Source organism: Pan troglodytes, chromosome 2 (genome assembly GCF_028858775.2).
Source record: "Pan troglodytes isolate AG18354 chromosome 2, NHGRI_mPanTro3-v2.0_pri, whole genome shotgun sequence".
Lineage (NCBI taxonomy): Eukaryota > Metazoa > Chordata > Mammalia > Primates > Hominidae > Pan > Pan troglodytes.
The window spans coordinates 53494610-53516509 of NC_086015.1; the positions used below are offsets into that span (position 1 = coordinate 53494610).

A 21900-nucleotide genomic window follows, 5' to 3' on the forward strand; every position below is an offset into this window, starting at 1 on the left:
GTCAGCTGAGACCAGGCTTTCTCCCTGGGATTTCCCCAAGGTAGGAGGAGCAGCTGCTGGGCCCTGGAGCAGCCTTCCTCACACCTACATGTCCTCACCTTTATATCAGCTGCTACATTCTTTTAAGTATCCCAGGGCATGGAGATGATGAAATATTTCTTTTAACCTTTTCTAGAAAAACCCTCCACACACCATGAATGGGTTTTTGTATGGCACTGGGGACATGTCAGTGCCTCTGCAGAGAGCCACTACCATGCTATAGCCAGTCATGCCCACCCCTGAAGGCCCACAGCCTGGGCTTCAAGCTGGGGTCTCTCTCTTTCTTACCTTAAAGGCCAGTTCTGAGCTCAGCCCCTAATACTTCCCACTCCAGGCCTTCCTAGTCCCTGGGGTCCCCTGCCAGGTCCAGCATAGTTAACTCATCTGATGGACATAGACCTTTTCCTGAGGGTCACACATATTCGTGGGCGACCCCAGCCAGAAATTCTGTCCAGCTTGGTTAAGTGACAGCTGCTGGGAGGGACGTTTGAGGGTCACCGGCCCAGAGCATCCCAGAGATGGATGGGACAGCTGGCCTGGGCTTTGTGCCTACCAGGTGACCCTACACCTGTCCTGAAGGCCTCCAGCATGCTTGTGTCAAGCAGTAGCTCTGGGGGAGGTAGGTGGGGGTTTGCCCTGGAATCCATCTTAAGGCAGGACCTTCCCCAACTGCTCCCTGCTCCCCAGCTACCCTCTCCTCTCCACTCTCTCCTTTCTCCCACCTCTGCCATTGGCCCAGTCCATGCGTTTCCTTTCCCCAGGCAGTTGACGCTGGGCCCTCTCTGATGGGCCATGCTGGGTCTCCCCTGAAGTCCTTACATACTGAGTATACCAGGAGTATATCCAGGCCCAAGGGAGCCCTTCCTCCACCATGTCCCTTCCCCTTTGACTTTTCTCTCCTGGGGCTGGAAGGAGGGGAGTGGCCTCTCTGCATTCCAGGGAAGGTGGAGGAAGGACAAGTGAGAAATTTTCTCTCTAAATGCTTGTTCTGACTTGACTTCCCTGATGCCTGTTGCCCCTCCTCCACATGACCCCCATCTCTGCCTCCACTCTGCCTGCTCTCTCCTCCCCAACCCCTCCTCTGTGCTCCCACCTTTCTTTCCCCACCTACAGGGGAAGGAAGGGCTGCAAGCCTGGAGCTCAGCTGCTGTCCCCTCACCCCTCACCCAACTGCATTCCTTCCTGGAGGCCTGAGGGCACTGCCTGCCCTGGCCCTCCCACCCTCCTTCTCCTCCTCCTCCTCCTCCTTGCTCCCATCTTTCAGCTACCATGCCCCTTGCTCCTGGGATCCTACCTTTCTGGCAAAGCCCAGCCTGGTTAAATATAGTGCTGGTGCCTGCTCTCCCGTCTGTTGCTTTCTCTCCTTTATCACCACTCCATTCACTGCTCAGGCCTTGGGGATTTCCAAGGTCTTTCAGGCCTGCCCTGCCCACTTTCTCCTAAGCCTTCACTGTGGCCTTTCTCTAGGCTTATTCCATTCACTCTCCAGAAAACCCCAGGGTTTCCTCCGTGTTTCCTATAGGCTCTGCCTTCAAAGAGTGGATTTCTCAAATGTTCTGCACCACACAGTACACCCTGGTTCCCCCCTTCCCTCTCATCCCCTTTGTAACTACCTGATTATTACATTTGTATTTACTTATTTTATTTACTGTCTTATTTGTCTGGAATTTGGGCTCCACAAGGGAAGGGCTTGTCCCTTTTATCTCTTCCTGTGTTCCTAGCGTGCAATAGACTCAGTAAATATCTGTGGATTCAACAAGGCATGGATGGATGTTTCACCCTGGCCGTGACTCAGTCACATAATCTGGTCTTCTGTCATTTTTAGTGAGCAGACAGGGCCACAGCCCACATATGAGGTCACTTGATGATGAGGTGACCAAGGGGCTTAGAGAGGGCAAGCAGCTTTGCAAAGTCATACAGTGAACTCGGCTCTGAGTCTCAGCAGGGGCTTATTCTTTTTTTTTTTTTTTTTTTTGAGACGGAGTCTCACTCTGTCGCCAGGCTGGAGTGCAGTGGCATGATCTCGGCTCACTGCAAGCTCTGCCTTCCGGGTTCACGCCATTCTCCTGCCTCAGCCTCCTGAGTAGCTGGGACTACAGGCGCCCACCACCACGCCCGGCTAATGTTTTGTATTTTCAGTAGAGACGGGGTTTCACCGTGTTCTGTGTTAGCCAGGATGGTCTCCATCTCCTGACCTCGTGATCCGCCCACCTTGGCCTCCCAAAGTGCTGGGATTACAGGCGTGAGCCACCGTGCCTAGCCAGCAGGGGCTTATTCTTTATTCTTTTTTTTTTTTTTGAGATGGAGTTTCGCTCTTGTTGCCCAGTGCCCAGGCTGGAGTGCAGTGGCGTGGTCTCGGCTCACTGCAACCTCTGCCTCCTGGGTTCAAGCGATTCTCCTGCCTCAGCTGCCCAAGTAGCTGGGACTACAGGGATAGGCCACCACGCCCGGCTAATTTTGTATTTTTAGTAGAGACAGGGTTTCTCCATGTTGGTCAGGCTGGTCTCGAACTTCTGACCTCAGGTGATCCGCCCGCCTTGGCCTCCCAAAGTGCTGGGATTACAGGCATGAGCCACCACACCTGGCCAAAAAACACCTTTCCCCGTGGGTGGACATACATGTCCAATGCCCCCTCCCTTAGCTACATTCAGCTCCCTGCTGGCTCTGGGATAAGATAGTCCCCCAAGACTGACTTTGCATGGCTATTCCCAAAACACTGTGTCTGTGGCCTTGAGCACTGGACTAAACACTAGATTAGGTTTAGTCTAGCCAGGCAGTCAGTGGAAGCAAGCAAAGGTAGGGGGTCTGTTTGTTCATTCTCTTCAGTTACTGACCAGCTAGCCGCTAAACCCAAAGTCGTGGGGGACACCACCCATATTCGTCCAGTTTAGCAGAATTGTTCTCTTCTCCATCACATGTCAGTCCAAATCTGGCTCAGGGGTCAATCAGAGGCTTTTCTAGGGCAGAAACACCTCTTTCAGAGCTGGCTAGATCTTATTTGGGCCTGTCCTTCTCATTGGCCTGGGCACCCCTCAGTGGCCCTTTAGTCAGAGATATTGATGGGCCACCAAGCAAACACTGACTCTGACCCTGCTGTCATGGCTGATGAGTATGCCCCTGAAACACTGGAAAGTGTTGGATCCAGGTGAAAATATAGCTTTTGCCTCTAGGCTGAGTGCTGACAGAGACAGGAAGGGCCTCTGAGAGCCCTATCTCTAGTGTAGGGAATCCTCGACATTTCTGGGATGAATGAGAGCAGTCCTCCGGCCGTCTTGAGGTGAACTAATAAAGGAATAAAAGGTGAATGTTAGCTAATCAGTCACGTTCTCCAGTGTGTACATGTAAAGAATAAGCCCCTGCTGAGGCCAGGTGCAGTGGCTCATGCCTGTAATCCCAGCACTTTGGGAGGCCAAGGTGGGCGGATCACTTGAGGTCAGGAGTTCAAGACCAGCCTGGCTAACATGGTGAAACTCTGTCTCTAGTAAAAATACAAAAATTAGAAGCCGGGCGTGGTGGTTTGCGCCTGTAATCCCAGCACTTTGGGAGGCCAAGATGGGCTGATCACAAGGTCAGGAGATGGAGACCATCCTGGCTAACACGGTGAAATCCCGTCTCTACTAAAAATACAAAAAAAAAAAAAAAAAAAAAAAATTAGCTGGGCATAGTGGCGGGTGCCTGTAGTCCCAGCTACTCAGGAGACTGAGGCAGGAGAATGGCGTGAACCTGGGAGGCAGAGGTTGCAGTGAGCCAAGATCGCGCCACTGCACTCCAGCCTGGGTGACTGAGCAAGACTCCGCCTCAAAAAAAAAAAAAAATTAGCCGGGCGTGGTGGCGGGCGCCTGTAATCCCAGCTACTCAGGGGGCTGAGGCAGGAGAATCGCTTGGGCCCGGGAGGCGGAGGTTACAGTGAACAGAGATGGAGCCACTGAACTCCAGCCTGGGCCACAGAGTGAGATTTTGTCTCAAAAAATAAATAAATAAATAAATAATTAAAAAAAAATTGGCCCGGCGCGGTGGCTCACGCCTGTAATCCCAGCACTTTGAGAGGCAGAGGAGGGTGGATCACGAGGTCAGGAGATCGAGACCATCCTGGCTAACACGGTGAAACCCTGTCTCCACTAAAAATACAAAAAATTAGCCGGGCGTGGTGGCGGGCGCCTGTAGTCTCAGCTACTCGGGAGGATGAGGCAGGATAACGGCATGAACCCGGGAGGCGGAGCTTGCAGTGAGCCGAGATCGCACCACTGCACTCCAGCCGGGGCGACAGAGCAAGACTCGGTCTCAAAAAAAAAAAAAAAAAGATTAAATAAATAAATAAATAAATAAATAAATTGCCAGGCATGGTGGCAGGCCCTGCGCCTGTATTCCCAGCTACTCAGGAGGCTGAGGCAGGAGAATCACTTGAGCCCAGGAGGCAGAAGTTGCAGTGAGTCAAGATTGAGCCACTACATTCCAGCCTGGGTGACAGAGGGAGAATGTTTAAAATAAATAAATAAATAAAATAAAAATAAAGAAGGCCAGTCGCGGTGGCTCACGCCTATAATCCCAGCACTTTGGGAGGCCGAGGCGGATGGATCACCTGAGGTCAGGAGTTTGAGACCAGCCTGGCTGGCCAACATGGTGAAACCCCGTCTCAACTAAAAATACAAAAATTAGCTGGGCGTGACACGGCAGGCGCCTGTAATCCCAGCTACTCTGGGGGCGGAGGCAGGAGAATCGCTTGAACTCGGGAGGCGAAGGTTGCAGTGAGCCGAGATTGCGCCATCGCACTCCAGCCTGGGGAACAAGAGCGAGACTTTGTCACAAAAAAAAAAAAAAAAAAAAGAATAGGCCGGGTGCGGTGACTCACGCCTGCAATCCCAGCACTTTGGGAGGCTGAGGCAGGCGGATCACCTGAGGTTGGGAGTTCGCAACAACAGCGAAACTCCATCTCAAAAAAAGAAAGGTGTCTTTTATTTATTCAACCAACAGTCCCCCTTGCTATGGGGTTCCTGCCCCATAGGACTCTATGTTCCTAGAGGGACAGGTGTGGAAGCTGTGACCCAGTTGACTGGAGGAATGCTCTTTGCCAGCCATGTATGGAGGGGTCTGGTGGAAGTGCTGGAGTGGAGGGCCCTGCAAGGGGAGGAACTGGCTTCTGGGAAGGCTGGTGGTGACCCACAAACACGCCTACTGGCAGTTTATCTCGGATGAACTTATCAGTCCTTTCTTTCTGCCAGAGCTGCCAAACAATCAGCCTTCTGTTAAATCCAGACAAAAGGGACTCCTCCCTTGCCGTGACTTGGCTGGCCCTGCTTGCTAGCCCTCTGCCTCAGGCAGGCCTGTGGGCCTGGCATTTGGGTCAGGAGCCTCCACCCTTGACCAGCACCAGCCCCTGCCCCTCTCTGTCAGGCCTGGAGAGGAATCAGCAGCAGAGGCCTCCCTCCCCTGGGAAGAATCTGAGGATGAGCACTGGTCCTTGACCCTCAGCTTCTCGGAAACACGCCAGGGTAAAAAGCCCTGGAATCCTAGGACCATCAGAAAGTTTGGTCCACGTAATGTCCCTTGGATTTGTTCTAACTAAAACCAAGGTCTTAGTTTAAGTCACATGAGCCCCAAGCAAACACTAGGACATTTGCCTTGGGCTTTGCACAGGGCATGGACCTTTGGAGTAGCAACTTGCTTCCTTCCTTCCGAAACCAAAATTGAGCCTCTGCTATCTGCCACTTGCTGTTAGGTGGTGGTTGCTATGTGGGGCCAAGCAAGTTGGTCTCTAGCATCAAGGGCTCATACTTCAGTGGAGGAGACAAACCTTAATCAGATAATCTTCCTGAATCCTCAGGTTGAGGGTCTATGTGGACGAAACACTGGGGGCTGAAGGCCCAAGAGAGTTGGGGACTGACAGGCCCGAAGATCCTCATTCTTTGCCTCTTGATCAGTCCTCCCCATTCCATACCACATGGGTCCTTTGAGTAGCTGCTCCTGGGAGTAACCCAGGCCTCATTTTTTTCTTTCTTTCTTTCTTTCTTTTTTTTTTTTTGAGACGGAGTCTCACTCTGTTGCCCAGGCTGGAGTGAAGTGGTGCAATCTTAGCTCACTGCAACCTCTGCCTCCTGGGTTCAAGCGATTCTCCTGCTTCAGCCTCCTGAGTAGCTGGGATTACAGGTGTGCACCACCACGCCCGGCTAATTTTCATATTTTTAGTAGAGAAGGGATTTCACCATATTGGTCAGGCTGGTCTGGAACTCCTGACCTCGTGATCCACCCATCTCAGCCTCCCAAAGTGTTGGGATTACAGGCATGAGCCACCGCGCCCAGCCTTTTTATTTTTTCTTGAGTCAGGATCTTACTCTGTCACCTGGCTGGAGTGCAGTGGCATGACTGCAGCTCACTGCAACCTCCACCTCCCAGGCTCAAGTGATCCACCTCAGCCTCCTGAGTATCTGGGACCACAGGTGGGTGCCATATGCCTTGCTAATTTTTTAGTTTTTTGTAGAGATGGGGGTCTTGCTAACATGTTGCGTAGTCTGGTTTCAAACTTCTCCCATCCAAGTACTAACCAGGCCCAACCCTGCTTAGCTTCTGAGATCAGATGAGCTTGGGTGCATTCAGGGTGGTATGGCCATGGACAGCTCTTGAACTTCTGAGCTCAAACGATCCACCTGCCTTAGTTTCCCAAAGTGCTGGGATTACAGGTATGAGACACTGAGCCTGGCCCAGACCTCATTTTTGGTTCTGCCCTCCAACTGGTTGTGAGCACCAAACCTGGCCTGGAGTGGCCTAGGCTCTGCTGGGGTTTGGAAGGTGAGTTACTGGGGACCTTGTGCTGAACTCTAGAGTAGGCTGTGCAGTTCCCACTGAGGGTAAAGGCTTTGACTCTTAGAACTAAAGAGAGTAACGAGGCCTTAACTTTACAGCCCCAAGCCAGCCTAGGGGACCATGAAGACAGCTATTTCTGTGTCAACTTTGGTATGGACTCCAGTGGGGGCTGGTTGGGTTCTGGTGGGAGGTGGTTAGGCCTCCTAAGTGGCTTGTTCAGGTCTGGTCAGCCAAGCCTCCTGCCTTTTTTTTTTTTTTTGAGGGGGGACAGAGTTTCCCTCTTGTTGCCCAGGCTGGAGTGCAATGGTGTGAACTCGGCTCACTGAAACCTCCGCCTCCCTGGTTCAAGCAATTCTCCTGTCTCAGCCTCCCGAGTAGCTAGGATTACAGGCATATGCCACAACGCCCGGCTAATTTTTTTTTGTATTTTTAGTAGAGACGGGGTTTCACCGTGTTAGCCAGGATTGTCTCGATCTTCTGACCTCGTGATCCACCCGCCTTGGCCTCCCGAAGTGCTGGGATTACAGGCGTGAGCCACCACGCCTGGCCTCTTTCTTTTTTTTTGAGACAGGGTCTCACTCTGTTGCCCAGGCTGGAGTGCAGTGGTGTGATCATGGCTCATTGCAGTTTTAATCTCCAAAGCTCAAGCACCTGGCTAATTAAAAAATTTTTTTTGTAGAGATGGTGTCTCACTATATAGTCCAGACTGGTCTTGAATCATGGGCTCAAGAGATCCACCCTCCTTGGCCTCCCAAAGTGCTGGAATTACAGACCTGAGATATAAAACTATATAGTCAGACACTAAAATATGCAGCAGAACGTATGGCTGCAAAGCAGTGCACGGTGGTGGGGTAGGTGGTGCACTCTCAGAGCCAAAGGAGTGAATGAGAGAATAGAATATATTTTGCTTAGAAACCCAAATAAATAATTTTCTGCATGGTTAGCCCCCCCCCCTTTTTTTTTTTGGAGACAGGGTCTCCCTCTATTGCACAGGCTGGAGTGCAGTGGTGTGAACACCCGCTCACTGCAGTATCAACCTCCTGGTCTCAAGCAATCCTCCCACCTCAGCCTCCCAGGTAGCTGGGAGCACAGGTCATGTGCCACCCTGCTTGGCCAATTTTATTTTTAATTTTTATTTTTTGAGACAGAGTCTTGTTCTGTTGCCCAGGTGGAGTTCAGTGGCATGATCTCGGCTCACTGCAACGTCTGCCTCCTGGGTTCACGTGATTCTCCTGTCTCCGCCTCCCGAGTAGCTGGGACTACAGGCGTCTGCCACCATGCCCGGCTAATTTTTGTATTTTTAGTAGAGACGGGGTTTCACGTTGTTGGTCAGGCTGGTCTCAAACTCCTGACCTCAGGTGATCCACCCGCCTTGGCCTCCCAAAGTGCTGGGATTACAGGTGTGAGCCACCGCGGCTGGTCAAAAATTTTTTTTTTTTTTTTTGGTACTTTTTTGTAGAGGTGGGGTTTCGACACGTTGCCCAGGCTGGTCTTGAACTCCTGAGCTCAAGCTATCCATCCACCTGCCTCGGCCTCCCATAGTGCTGGGACTACAGGCGGGAGCACAGCACCTAGCCCCTTCCTTTTCTTGTCTCTGTGAATGAGGTTTGGAGCCGAGACACTGAAGTATAGATAATTGCAAAAAGGTATGTTTTTGGGAGATGGGGCATTCCTTTCTTATCTCTGCAACTTGCATCTCCCAGACACTCCTGAGGAGGGAGGGAAAGCCAGGGAGCCCCAGAGCTCTCCGGGATCCAGGGAGGAAACCATGGCTGGTGGCAGCCAGTTCTGTGTTCAGAATGTGCTTGCTGTCAAGAGTGCAGGCCTGGAATTCCAGCCTGGCCACAGGCCAAGCAGGTAATGGACCCATCCTGCGCATGGTGTGGGGATGAGAAGCAGAGCCCACCACGGGTCTCATTCCCAGACCCATCCGGTAACTGTCAGTTTCGGTAACTGTAAAGTTTGGGGCTTTTGGGGTGGGGGGCTGCCGGTTAAGTCCTGGGGAGAGCTAGAGCTACTTTAGGACCCTCCCCTTGAATGTTCCAGGCAGCAACCCCCTTCTCTTATTTCTTCCCCCAACAAAAGAATGCAGGCCACTAGGAGTGAGTGACCAGCGCCTGCGAGTTAGAGCTATTTTGGGCAGGAGAGCAGGCGTCGGATTCCAGTGTTCCAGGCAGGGGGAGGGGACGAGGGTTAGGCCTGAGGCGCTTTCCGACTCCCCAGCCTGCGGTGGGCGAGGCTCTAGGAGATGAGCTAGCTTCCCGCTCCTCCTGTCCCTGGCCTCAGTCTCCCATCCGTGTAAGGGCCGGGCAGCAAGGCTTTCATCCTTTGCAATTGAGAGAACGCTTCCTGATTGTTCTCATGGCTTAGAATTACCCCTTGATTTGCATTCGAAGGAAATAAGGAGGGCTGAACGCAGTCGACGGGTGGCCAGTTGCTGGGCCAGTTCGCAGTCCTGACTGTCCCTTGATTAGTCTTAGAAGCCCAAAGGCCTGAAGTTGGGCGGGGAGCCCCTCCCCCACACTACTGGTTCTGAAGGCTCCGAGTGACCGGGACCGGCCGCCGGGGTGTGTCCCGGGACGGACTTCCCTGGCCGTGGGGGCGAGGCTTCCATAATGGGGCGTGACTTTTAGGGCGGGGGAGTGGCTAGCCAATGAGCAGAGAGGTGCGGGCCGGGGCGGGGCTTGCGCGCGGGTGCGGCGCGCTGCGGAGCGGCCGACGCAGGCAGAAGCCGGCGGCGCGCGGACAGCCAGTCGGCGCCGCGGGGAGCTGGCCGCTGGATTGGCTGCAACACTCGCGTGTCAGGCGGTTGCTAGGCTCCGGCCGCGCGCCCCGCCCTCGCGCTCAGTGCCCTCTCACCGCCCGGTACGTGCTCGCGCGGAGGCTGCGGCGCGGCGCTCGCGCTTCTTAGGCTTGGCGGTGGCGGCGGCGGCAGCTTCGCGCCGAGTCCCCGGGGAGCGGCAGTGGCGGCGTCCTGGGGCCAGGAGGAGCGAACACCTGCCGCGGTCCTCCCGCCGGCGCTGGGTGAGTGCACCGCCCGCCCTATCCGCTGTGCCTGGCTGCTTGGGCCCCCATCCCTGCTGCCGGCTGAGCCTTCCGCGGAACACCTGCTGCTGCTCGCTGTTCGGCCCGGGGCGGGGACACGGCCGCGGACGTCCTTGTGGGTGAGGAGGCGGTGCCGCCCGGGCGGAGCCGCCCCTTTGCTCTGGGTCTCGCAGGCAAAGGCTCGGAGCGTTCGGCTGCAAGGCCCGGGCCGCGCGCCGCGGCGATGGGCCAGGCCTTAGCTCGGCCCGCGCTCCCGGGAACGCGGAGCCTGCGCCTTGGCCGCGGTCGTGAGCCGCCTGCGGGCCGCCTCCCTGGCTTCCAATAGGGGTTGTGGCCCAGTTGGGCCGGATTCCGACTGTGGGGAGTCGAGCCCCGCTAGAGGCAGGGAAGGGCACCGCTGCCGCCACTGCTCTGTCAGAGCTGCTCAGAGCCTTGGTGGGTTCCGTCATCCTTACTTGAGCTCCTTTGGAGGCTTGTTTACTTACTACCTTTTCACTTTGTATTTGGCAGACCTGGTTCACCTGCGAGTGTATTTGGATAGTGTCTCCACAGAAAATGTCGTCTCGGCTTGGAATCTTTTTGCCATAAATTCTAAGTTAGTTTCCTACAAACTCAACTGGTAACTTAAAATGCATCCTTTAATCTCTATAACTTGAAAAGTTCTTATTTTTGTAAATCGAGTTGCCTCAGAATTAGTTTTAATCGTGACGATGAAGTTTTGACTGGTTGAGGCAAGAGCCTGGGACAGCACCTTCATAGCGCAGAGTCTAACTTAAGATTCTAGCCTGCTGCTTCCCTAAATAAGCGAGTAGAAGTGACTCCTGGCATAGAAGCCAGACTCCGTGAAGGGAAGGTGGTGTTTATAGGACATAATTCCAGATAAAGAGCTGGATGTGCTTTCAGGTGTTTTGCAAAGTCTGGTGTAGATGGGGTATTGCAGTTTTATCAGGTTCTATGCTTAGTTAAGTTCAGAGACATTATTTTGGAATGTTCCTGTTCTAAAAAAGAATTCAACCGTACTACATTTTGGAGGCATAAAAATCCATAATTTGAGTATGGAGAAGTTTAGTTGAACTTTTGTGGGGTTTTTTTGCTGTGAACTAAGGAAGAAAAGCTCATGGCCTGTGTCCTGTATTTTGGAGAAATCAGATTTCAGTAGGGAGTTGGATCCATCATGTGAAGACCCTGTGGGATATAAAAGCTTGTGCTGACATGTGCTTTTGTTAAAAGAGGCACAGTGCAAATCCTCACTGTTCTTAAAAATTGATTTTGCGAAATGCATTTATTCATTTTAACAAATATTTTGATTCACTATCTGCCAAATTCTGTGGTAGATCTTAGGGACCCATGTAAAAGAGTCTGCTTCTGCCCTTAAGGAATTCAGTTTAGGGGGCAGTGGGGACCGGGGAACCCATGATTAATAGTGTCTGCCCGCTAAGCGTGCTCACATAGTAGCCTGAGGAGAGAGGGAATTCCTGAGCTGTGGTTTTCAGGGCCAGCAGGAATTAGTGGGGGACATCAAGGCCTGGACACAGGGAACCACATGTACATGAGCACCTAAAATAGTGCTTGGGAGTCCTCCAGCTTGGCAGGTGCGAGCTCTGGGCCTGCCTTGTGCTCAGGAGTTCCAACTTTGTATGCGGGGTGCAGGAGTCTGGGGAGCCTTTTAATCAGTAGAGTGGTGTGACCCAGACCTGTGTTTAGAAAGATATTGCTGGTGGAGTGGCAGGAAGAGGGAGGGGGTCAGGACCTCTGGCAGTTAAGTCAGCTAACAGAGGAGAGGTGGGGAGGGAGAAGGAGCCATCAGAAAAGAGAGACTGAAAAGGTGGTACAGAGGGGATGTCCTGCCATGATGGGGGAGGAGCTACATTCTGGAATGCATGGGCCAGAAGACCAAGCATAACCAAGGATTTAAATTCCTTCTTGACTACCTGGTATAGTGACCCACAGAGTTGCTTGTGTCTGGTTAGTGTTGAGGATGGTGGGATTTGGAGGGACCACTTAGGGACCACTTAGACTGCCGTGGATGCATAGGAAAGGAGGCCTGGCATTTGATTATTAAAAACTTTATCGCCGGGCACGGTGGCTCCCACCTGTAATCCCAGCAGTTTGGGAGGCCGAGGCGGGCGGATCACGAGGTCAGGAGATCGAGATCATCCTGGCTAACACGGTGAAACCCCCTCTCTACTAAAAATACAAAAAATTAGCCGGGCGTGGTGGTGGGCACCTGTAGTCCCAGCTACTCAGGAGGCTGAGGCAGGAGAATGGCGTGAACCCGGGAGGCGGAGCTTGCAGTGAGTTGAGATAGAGCCACTGCACTCCAGCCTGGGCCACAGATCGAGACTCCGTCTCAAAAACAAAACAAAATAAAACAAAAAAACAACTTTATCTCCAGGCAGGGCGTGGTGGCTCACGCCTGTAATCCCAGCACTTTGGGATTCTGAGGCAGGTGGATTACCTGAGGTCAGGAGTTCAGGACCAGGCTGGCTGACATGGTGAAACCCCGTCTCTACTAAAAAATAGAAAAATTAGTCAGGCATGGTGGCGGGCGCCTTTAATCGCAGCTACTCGGGAGGCTGAGACAGGAGAATCGCTTGAACCCGGGAGGCGGAGGTTGCAGTGAGCTGAAAGCCTGGGTGACGAGCAAAACTCGGTCTCAAAAAAAATAAAAAATAAAACAACTGGCCAGGCGCGGTGGCTCACGCCCGTAATCCCAGCACTTTGGGAGGCTGAGGCGGGTGGATCACGAGGTCAGGAGATCAAGACCATCCTGGCTAACACGGTGAAACCCTGTCTCTACTAAAAATACAAAAAATTAGCCGGGCGGGGTGGCGGGCGCCTGTAGTCCCAGCTACTCATTCTCCTGGAGGCTGAGGCAGGAGAATGACGTGAACCCGGGAGGCGGAGCTTGCAGTGAGCTGAGATAGCGCCACTGCAGTCCGGCCTGGGCAAAAGAGCGAGACTCAGTCTCAAAAAAAAAAAAACAAAAAAACCACAAAACTTTATCTCCTACTTGAACCTGGGGTACTGCATTTCCTCTTGCGCACAGCAGGCATCTTAACCCGTGAGAGTCAATGTGTGTTCATCCTTGTGGAGGCAGTTGAGAGCATATTTCATTTCTTTTCTTCCTTTTTTTTTTTTGAGACGGAGTCTTGCTCTGTCACATCACCTAGGCTGGAATAAAGTGGCGTGATCTTGGCTCACTGCAACCTCCGCCTCCCAGGTTCAAGCAATTCTCCTGCCTCAGCCTCCCGAGTAGCTGGGATCACAGGCACTTGCCACCACGCCAGGCTAATTTTTTGCATTTTTAGTAGAGATGGGGTTTCACCATGTTGGCCAGCCTAATCTTGAACTCTTGATCTCAGGTGATCCGCCCGCGTCGGCCTCCCAAAGTGTTGAGATTACAGGCGTGAGCCACTGCGCCTGGCCTTTTTTTTTTTTTTTTTTTTTCTGAGACAGAGTCTCACTCTGTTATCCAGGCTGGAGTGCAGTGGTGGGATCTTGGCTCACTGCAGCCTCGACCAACCTCCCTGGCTCAAGCAATCCTCCCACCTCAGCATCCTGAGTAGCTAGGACCACAGGCGCACGCCATCACTCCTGGCTAATATATATATATATTTTTTGAGACCGAGTCTTGCTCTGTCGCCGAAGCTGGAGTGCAGTGGCATGATCTCGGCTCACTGCAACCTCCGCCTCCTGGGTTCAAGTGATTCTCCTGTCTTGCCCTCCCGAGTAGCTGGGACTACAGGCGCGTGCCACCACACCCGGCTGATTTTTTTTATTTTTAGTTGAGATGGGGTTTCACCATGTTAGCCAGGGTGGTCTCCATCTCCTGACCTTGTGGTCTGCCCGCCTCGGCCTCCCAAAGTGCTGGGATTACAGGCGTGAGCCACCGCACCCGGCTAATTTTTTTTTTGAGGTGGAGTTTTGCTCTTTTGCCCAGTGTGGAGTGAAGTGGTGCGATCTTGGCTCACTGCAACCTCTGCCCCTTGGGTTCAAGTGATTCTCCTGCCTCAGCCTCCCAAGTGGCTGGGATTACAGGCATGCACCACCACACCTGGCTAATTTTTGTATTTTTAGTAGAGATGGGGTTTTGCCATGTTGCCCAGGCTGATCTCGAACTCCTGACCTCAGGTGATCCACTCTCCTTGGCCTCCCAAAATGCTAGGATTACAGGCACGAGCCACTGCGCACCGCCCTGATTTTTGTATTTTTTGTAGAGATGGGGTTTCTCCATGTTTCCCAGGCTGGTCTCGAACTTTTGAGCTCAAGCAATCTGCCTTCCTCAGCCTCCGAAAGTGCTGGGATTACAAGCCTGAGCCACCATGCCTGGCCTTTTTTTTTTAAATTAATTAATTAATTAGTGTTTTTTTTTTTTTTGAGACGGAGTCTCGCTCGGTCACCCAGGCTGCATGGAGTGCAGTGGCATGATCTCGGCTCACTGCAAGCTCCGCCTCCCGGGTTCACGCCATTCTCCTGTCTCAGCCTCTCGAGTAGCTGGGACTACAGGCGCCCGCCACCGCGCCCAGCTAATTTTTTTGTATTTTTAGCAGAGACGGGGTTTCACTGTGTTAACCAGGATGGTCTCGATCTACTGACCTCTTGATCTGCCTGCCTCAGCCTCCCGAAGTGCTGGGATTACAGACGTGAGCCACCATGCCCAGTTTTTTTTTTTTAAGATGGAGTTTCGCTTTTGTTACCCAGATTGGAGTGCAATGGTGCGATATTGGTTCACTGCAACCTCCGCCTCCTGGGTTCAAGTGATTCTCCTGCCTCAGCCTCCCGAGTAGCTGGGATTACAGGCATGCGTCAGCACGCCTGGCTAATTTTGTATTTTTAGTAGAGACAGGTTTTCTCCATGTTGGTCAGGCTGGTATCAAACTCCCAACCTCAAGTGATCCGCCTGCTTCGGCCTTCCAAAGTGCTGGGATTACAGGCGTGAGCCACCTCACCTGGCCAGCTTTTTTTTTTTTTTTTGAGATGGAGTCTCACTGTGTTGCCCAGGCTGGAGTGCATGGCGCGATCTTGGCTCCTGCAACCTCCACCTCCTGGGTTCATGTGATTCTCCTGCTTCAGCCTCCCAAGTAGCTGGGATTACAGGTATGAGCCACCGTGCCCAGCCAGCAATTTCTATAAATAGGAATTTAGAGTAGCTTACAAAATTACACCAGCCAGAAGACTTAATTTAGCCTTAAGGAATAGGGTTCTCTGTTTTCCAATTTCTTAGGTTTGATAGCTAAGCATTTTCTTTTTCTTTTTTTTTTTTTTTTTTTTGAGACGGAGTCTGCTCTGTCACCCAGGCTGGAGTGTGGAGTGCAGTGGTGCGATCCTGGCTCACTGTAAGCTCCGCCTCCTGGGTTCATGACATTCTCCTGCCTCGGCCTCCCGAGTAGCTGGGACTACAGGTGCCCACCACCACACCTGGCTAATATATGTATATATATATTTTTTGTATTTTTAGTAGAGACGGGGTTTCACTGTGTTAGGATGGTCTTGATCTCCTGACCTCATGATCTGCCCACCTCGGCCTCCCAAGGTGCTGGGATTACAGGCATGAGCCACTGCACCCGGCCATAGCTAAGCATTTTCTTAGTTTTACTCAGGGTCCAGGGTAGAAAGGTGCATCGATGAGATGCATTAGTAGAAGATCATAAACTGAGAGTGTTAAAGTTGGTGAAGCTGGTCTGTGTTCTGTGTTGAAGTGGTTAAATCTGAACGAACTTTAGCAGTATGTTGACTTAATTTATATTTATGTTTTAAAAGCAGGATTCTACTGGAACAATCAGCTGCATATTTAAAAAATTACTTTTATGACCAAATGTCTTTTATCTTGCTTGTCATGAGATACATTTAATGGTGTTGAGGTTTTGGGCTGGGCGCAGTGGCTCACACCTGTAATCCCAGCACTTTGGGAGGCCGAGCCGGGTGGATCACCTGAGCTCAGGAGTTCGAGACCAGCCCGTCCAACATGGTGAAACCCCTTCTTTACTAAAAAATACAAAAATTAGCTGGGCGTGGTGGCGCACACCTGTAATCCAAGCTGCTTGGTAGGCTGAGGCAGGAAAATTGCCTGAACCTGGGAGGTGGAGGTTGCAGTGAGCCAAGTTTGAGGTTTTGCAGTGTTGAGGTTTTTCTTCTCAGTTATACCTTTTTGAGCTAATCGTTTTAAAAAATACCACTGTCTAAAATACACTGAAATTAATTTTACTATTTATAATTTTTGGTTCTGGATTGACTGTACAGAAAATGTTTCATTTTCTTACTGTGACCTTTGACAAAGAAGGGTGAGTAATTTGTGGTGTGGGCAGGAGACTCAGTGGCATTCCCCACTTCCTCTGGAGTTGGTCAGTGTGGTATAATTCTATTTCAGTTGTGGGCATTCACCAATATTGTTTCCTCCTTTTCCTGCAGGGCCACTGCTCTCCAGGAAGATAAGGCTTTTAAAGCAGCCTAGCACTAGAAGGTGAGGTAAGGTACTTGCAAAGAGACATTTCTGCAAAAGAAAGTTGAGGAATAATCACATACTGGCCAAAATGATAACCACAGAATTATATTTATTTATTTTTATTTATTTTTTTGAGACAAAGTCTTGCTCTGTCACCCAGGCTGGAGTGCAATGGTGTGATCTTGGCTCACTGCAACCTTTGCCTCCCGGGTTCAAGCAATTCTCCTGCCTCAGCCTCCCAAGTAGCTGGGATTACAGGCATGTGCCCCCGCACCCAGCTAATTTTGTATTTTTAGTAGAGACGGGGTTTCTCCATGTTGGTCGGGCTGGTCTCGAACTCCCGACATCAGGTGATCTGCCCGCCTCGGCCTCCCAAAGTGCTGGGATTACAGGGGTGAGCCACTGCTGCCCAGCTTATTTGTTTTTGAAACAGGATCTCTGTCTGTCACCCATGCTGGAGTGCAGTGGCATGATTACAGCTCACTGCAGACCTTGACCTCCTAGGCTTAAGCCATCCTCCCACCTTGGCCTCCCATGTAGCTGGGACTACAGGAGCATGTCACCATGCCTGGCTAATTTTTGTAACTTTTTGTGGAGATGGGATCTCACTATGTTGTCCGGGCTGATCTCAAACCCCTGGGCTCAAACGATCCTCCCGCCTCAGCCTCTGAAAGTGCTGTGATTAATAGACATGAGCCTCCGCACCTGACTTAGAATTTTAAAACATTAATAGTGGAGGAAAAGCTCTATTGGATAATACATACATTTAAGTAGTGTGGAAGATAAAAGTGGAAAGAGGCTGGGTGCGGTGGCTCACACCTATAATCCCAGCACTTTGGGAGGCTGATGTGCACAGATCAACTGAGGTCGGGAGTCTGAGACCAGCCTGGCCAACATGGCGAAACCCCGTCTCTGATAAAAATACAAAAATTAGCTGGGCGTGGTGGCAGGTGCCTGTAATCCCAGCTACTTGGGAGGCTGAGAAAGGAGAATCACTTGAACATGGGAGGTGGAGGTTGCAGTGAGCTGAGATCCCGCCATCACACTCCAGCCTGGGCAACAAGAGTGAAACTGCATCTCAAAAAAAAAGTGGAAAGAAAAGGACTGGGCATGGTGGCTCACACCTGTAATCCCAGCACTTTGGGAGGCCGAGGCGGGTACATCATTTTAGGTCAGGAGTCCGAGACCAGCCTGGTCGACATGGTAAAACCCTGTCTCTAGTAAAAATACAAAAATTAGCCAGGCGTGGTGGTGTGCGCCTGTAATCCCAGCCACCTGGGAGGCTGAGGCAGGAGAATTGTTTGAATCTTGAATCTGGGAGGCAGAGGTTGCAGTGAGCCGAGATCGTGCTGTTGCACTCCATCCTGGGCGATGGAGTGAGACTCTGTCTCAAAAAAAAAAAAAAAGAAAAAAAAGTGGAAAGAAAAGAGAAAAGGAGCCCGATCTCATGCCTGTAATCTCAGCATTTTGGGAGGCTAAGGTGGGAGGATTACTTGAAGCCAGGAGTTTGAGACCAGCTTGGGCAACAAAGAGAGACCCTGTCTCTACAAAAAATAAAAAAAAAAAAATTAGTTGAGTGTGGTGGCACGTTCCCTAGGTACTCGGGAAGCTGAGGTGGGGGCATCTTTTGAGCCCAAGAGTTTTTTTTTTTTTTTTTTTTTTTTTTTTAATTTTTTGTAGAGAGGGTTTTGCCATGTTGCCCACGCTGGTCTCGAACTGCTGAGCTTAAGCGATTCATCTGCCTGAGCCTCACAAACTGCTGGATTACAGATGTGAGCCACTGGGCCTTAGCCTAGGAGTTGAGGCTGCAGTGAGCTTTCATCACAGCAAATCATACCACTGCACTCCAGACTGGGTGACAAAGTGAGACCCTGGCTCAAAAAATAAAAAAATGAAGTCTCTTGTCGTCCCCTCCCTTTTTTTTTTTTTTTTTTTTTTTGGATACAGAATCTTGCACTGTTGCCTGGGCTGGAGTGCAATGGTGTAATCTCGGCTCATTGCAACCTCTGCCTCCCGGGTTCAAGCGATTCTCCTGCCTCAGCCTCTTGAGTAGCTGGGATTACAGGTGCCCACCATCACACCGAGCTAAGTTTTTGTATTTTCAGTAGAGACGAGGTTTTACTATGTTAGCCAGGCTGGTCTCCTGACCTTGTGATCCTCCCACCTCAGCCTCCCAAAGTGCTGGGGTTACAGGCGTGAGGCATCCCATTTTATTTTTTCTGTAAATAGGGAATACAACACATGGTACTAACTTGATTAAAAGTTCAAAAGGGAAGGGTTATACAAAGGAGGGAAAGAAACCTTCCTTCCATCTATCCCCTCAGCCTGTTGTTCACCTTTCCAGAGACAGTTGTGATCCCCCCTGATTCCTGGGGTCTCCTCCAGAGATGGCCCTTGGCAGTGTTCTTACCAAGTTTGAGTATAGATTTTTTTTTTTTTTTTGAGACAGAGTCTCTCTCTGTTGCCCAGGCTGGAGTGCAGTGGCTCGATCTCTGCTCACTGCAACCTCCACCTCCTGGATTCAAGTGATTCTCCTATCTCAGCCTCCTGAGTAGCTGAGACGACAAGTGCGTGCCACCACACCCAGCTAATTTTTGTATATTCAGTAGAGACTGGGTTTCACCATGTTGGCCAAGCTGGTCTCGAACTGAACCCAGGTGATCCCGTCCGTCTTGATCTCCCAAAGTGCTGGGATTACAGGCGTGGGATTCAGGCCCCTGCGCCGGCCTGAATATAACATTTCTTTTTTTTTTTTTTTTTTTTTTTTTTTTTTAAGACCGAGTCTCCCTCTGTCACCTGGGCTGGAGTGCAGTGGCTTGATCTCTGCTTACTGCAACCTCTGCCTCCTGGGTTCAATTGATTCTCCTGCCTCAGCATCCTGAGTAGCTGGCATTACAGGCGCGCACCACCATACCCGGCTAATTTTTTTTTGTATTTTTAGTAGAGATGGGGTTTCAGTATGTTGGTCAGGCTGGTCTCGAACTCCTGAACTCGTGATCCACCTGCCTCGGCCCCCCAAAGTGCTGGGATTACAGGCGTGAGCCAGCCTGAATATAACATTCTTTTTTTTTTTTTTTTTTTTTTTGAGACCGAGTCTCGCTCTGTCACCCAGGCTGGAGTGCAGTGGCTCGATCTCTGCTCACTGCAACCTCCGCCTCCCGGGTTCAATCGGTTCTCCTGCCTCAGCATCCTGAGTAGCTGGGATTACAGGTGCGCACCACCACACCCGGCTATTTTATTTTTTTTTTTGTATTTTTAGTAGAGGCTGGGTTTCAGTATGTTGGTCAGGCTGGTCTCGAACTCCTGACCTCCTAATCCACCTGCCTTGGCCCCCCAAAGTGCTGGGATTACAGGCGTGAGCCACTGTGCCTGGTCATGAATATAACATTTCTTTTTTTTTTTTTTTTTTTTTTGGGAGACGGACGGAGTCTCGCTCTATCGCCCAGGCTGGAGTGCAGTGGCGCGATCTCGGCTCACTGCAAGTTCCGTCTCCTGGGTTCACACCATTCTCCTGCCTCAGCCTCCCGAGTAGCTGGGACTACAGGTGCCTGCCACCACGCCCGGCTAATTTTTTGTATTTTTTTAGTAGAGACAGGGTTTCACCGTGTTAGCCAGGAGACCTGTTAGCCAGAAAGGTCTCGATCTCCTGACCTTGTGATCCGCCCGCCTTGGCCTCCCAAAGTGCTGGGATTACAGGCGTGAGCCACTGCGCCCGGCGCATATAACATTTCTAATGGTTAATCTGTCCCTAGTTCTTAGACAGTTTGGTTCTTTTTTTTTGTTTTTCTTCTTATTATTTGTTTTAGCTATCTCCTACAGGAAGGAGGTTATTTCTTACTTTGGTTGTAATAGATAATGTTGCAATTAACATCTCTGCATAAAGTTTTTTTTTTTTTTTTTTTGAGACGGAGTCTCGCTCTGTCACCCAGGCTGGAGTGCAGTGGCACGATCTCGGCTCACTGCAAGCTCCGCCTCCCGGGTTCACGCCATTCTTCTGCCTCAGCCTCCTGAGTAGCTGGGACTACAGTTGCCTGTAGCCACACCTGGCTAATTTTTTGTATTTTTAGTAGAGAGGGGGTTTCACCCTGTTAGCCAGGACGGTCTCGATCTCCTGACCTCGTGATCCGCCCGCTTCGGCCTCCCAAAGTGCTGGGATTACAGGCGTGAGCCACCACGCCCGGCCTGCATAAAGTTTTTTAAAAGAGTTTTTTGTATCATAAGAAGTGAATTGTGGCCGGGCGCTGTGGCTTACGCCTGTAATCCCAGCACTTTGGGAGGCTGAGGCGGGCAGATCACAAGGTCAGGAGATGGAGACCGTCCTGGCTAACATGGTGAAACCCCGTCTCTACTAAAAATACAAAAAAAAAAAAAATTAGCCGGGTGTAGTGTTAGGCGCCTGTAGTCCCAGCTACTCTGGAGGCCGAGGCAGGAGAATGGCGTGAACCTGGAAGGCAGAGCTTGCAGTGAGCTGAGATAGTGCCATTGCACTCCAGCCTGGGCGACAGAGTGAGACTCTGCCTCAAAAAAAAAAAAAAAAAAAAGGAATTGTGATTTACAGTTTTGTAGAAGCACATTTATCAATGTCAAGTAAGGCAGATTTGTACTGATTTTTATTTTTAAGTATTGTGCACGTTTTCTGTAGTCCCTTTTCTGTGACTTGCATGGATTTGTGATTTTTATAGCCATGTGGAGACCTAGTCTCAGTGTTCCCTGCCCTTGGGGACATGAGGAGCCACAGATTCATTCTTGCTGAGGCAGTCATGGCCCTTGGATACCCTAAGTATAGGGGAGTGTGCCAGTTGTGGGGAGCTGAAGGATGAATGAAGCACTTGGAAGGATATGTCGTATTCAGGGAAACAGTAGCCAGTGCCCAGCTTGATTCCCTGTTTTGGCATTTACTCTTCATTTCTATAGATGTTGTTTTTGTATATGAGGTATGAGAATCTACAAACAAGCACCTCTTATAGAGTTCTTTCTCCTAATCGGTACACAGTTTTCTGTATCTATAGGTTCCACATCTGTGGAGTCATCCAACTGTGGATTGAAAATATTTGGGAAAAAAGGATGGTTGCGTCCGTATGAAACATGAATAAACTTTTTTCGTTGTCATCATTTCCTAAATGTTAGAACAACTATTTTCATACCATTTACATTGTATTATGTGTTATAAGTAATCCAGGGATGTTTAAAGTATACAGGAAGATGTTTAAGGGATCCAGGGCTGTGCAGGACGTGCCTTGTTAACAAAATGTTTACAAGCAGTATACTTGGTAAAAGTCATGGCTATTCTCTAGTCTCAATAAACCGGGGACACAGTGCACTGCGGAAAACCACAGGGACCTCTGCTCTTGAAAGCGGGGTATTGTCCAAGGTTTCTCCCCATGTGATAGTCTGAAATATAGCCTCGTGGGATGAGAAAGACCTGACCGTCCCCCAGCCCGACACCTGTAAAGGGTCTATGCTGAGGTGGATTAGTAAAAGAGGAAAGCCGCTTGCAGTTGAGATAGAGGAAGGCCACTGTCTCCTGCCTGCCCTTGGGAACTGAATGTCTCCGTATAAAACCCAATTGTACA

General features: G+C 50.8%; 1 protein-coding gene across 10 annotated transcripts in view; it reads left to right on the forward strand.

Moving 5' to 3' along the window:
* Nucleotides 1-8078: 8078 nt before the first annotated feature.
* Nucleotides 8079-21900, forward strand: part of DAG1 (dystroglycan 1) — a 68578-nt gene continuing 54756 nt past the window's right edge. The window contains exons 1-3 of one of the 10 annotated variants that reach the window (XM_063805780.1): nucleotides 9572-9861; nucleotides 10393-10477; nucleotides 16294-16350. The gene's annotated coding sequence lies outside the window, so the exon portion shown is untranslated. Of the gene's footprint in view, nucleotides 8484-9252; nucleotides 10318-10392; nucleotides 10478-16293; nucleotides 16351-21900 lie in introns of those variants that run through there. The other 9 variants (XM_063805778.1, XM_003339043.6, XM_009445497.5 and 6 more) reach the window with 9 other exon arrangements.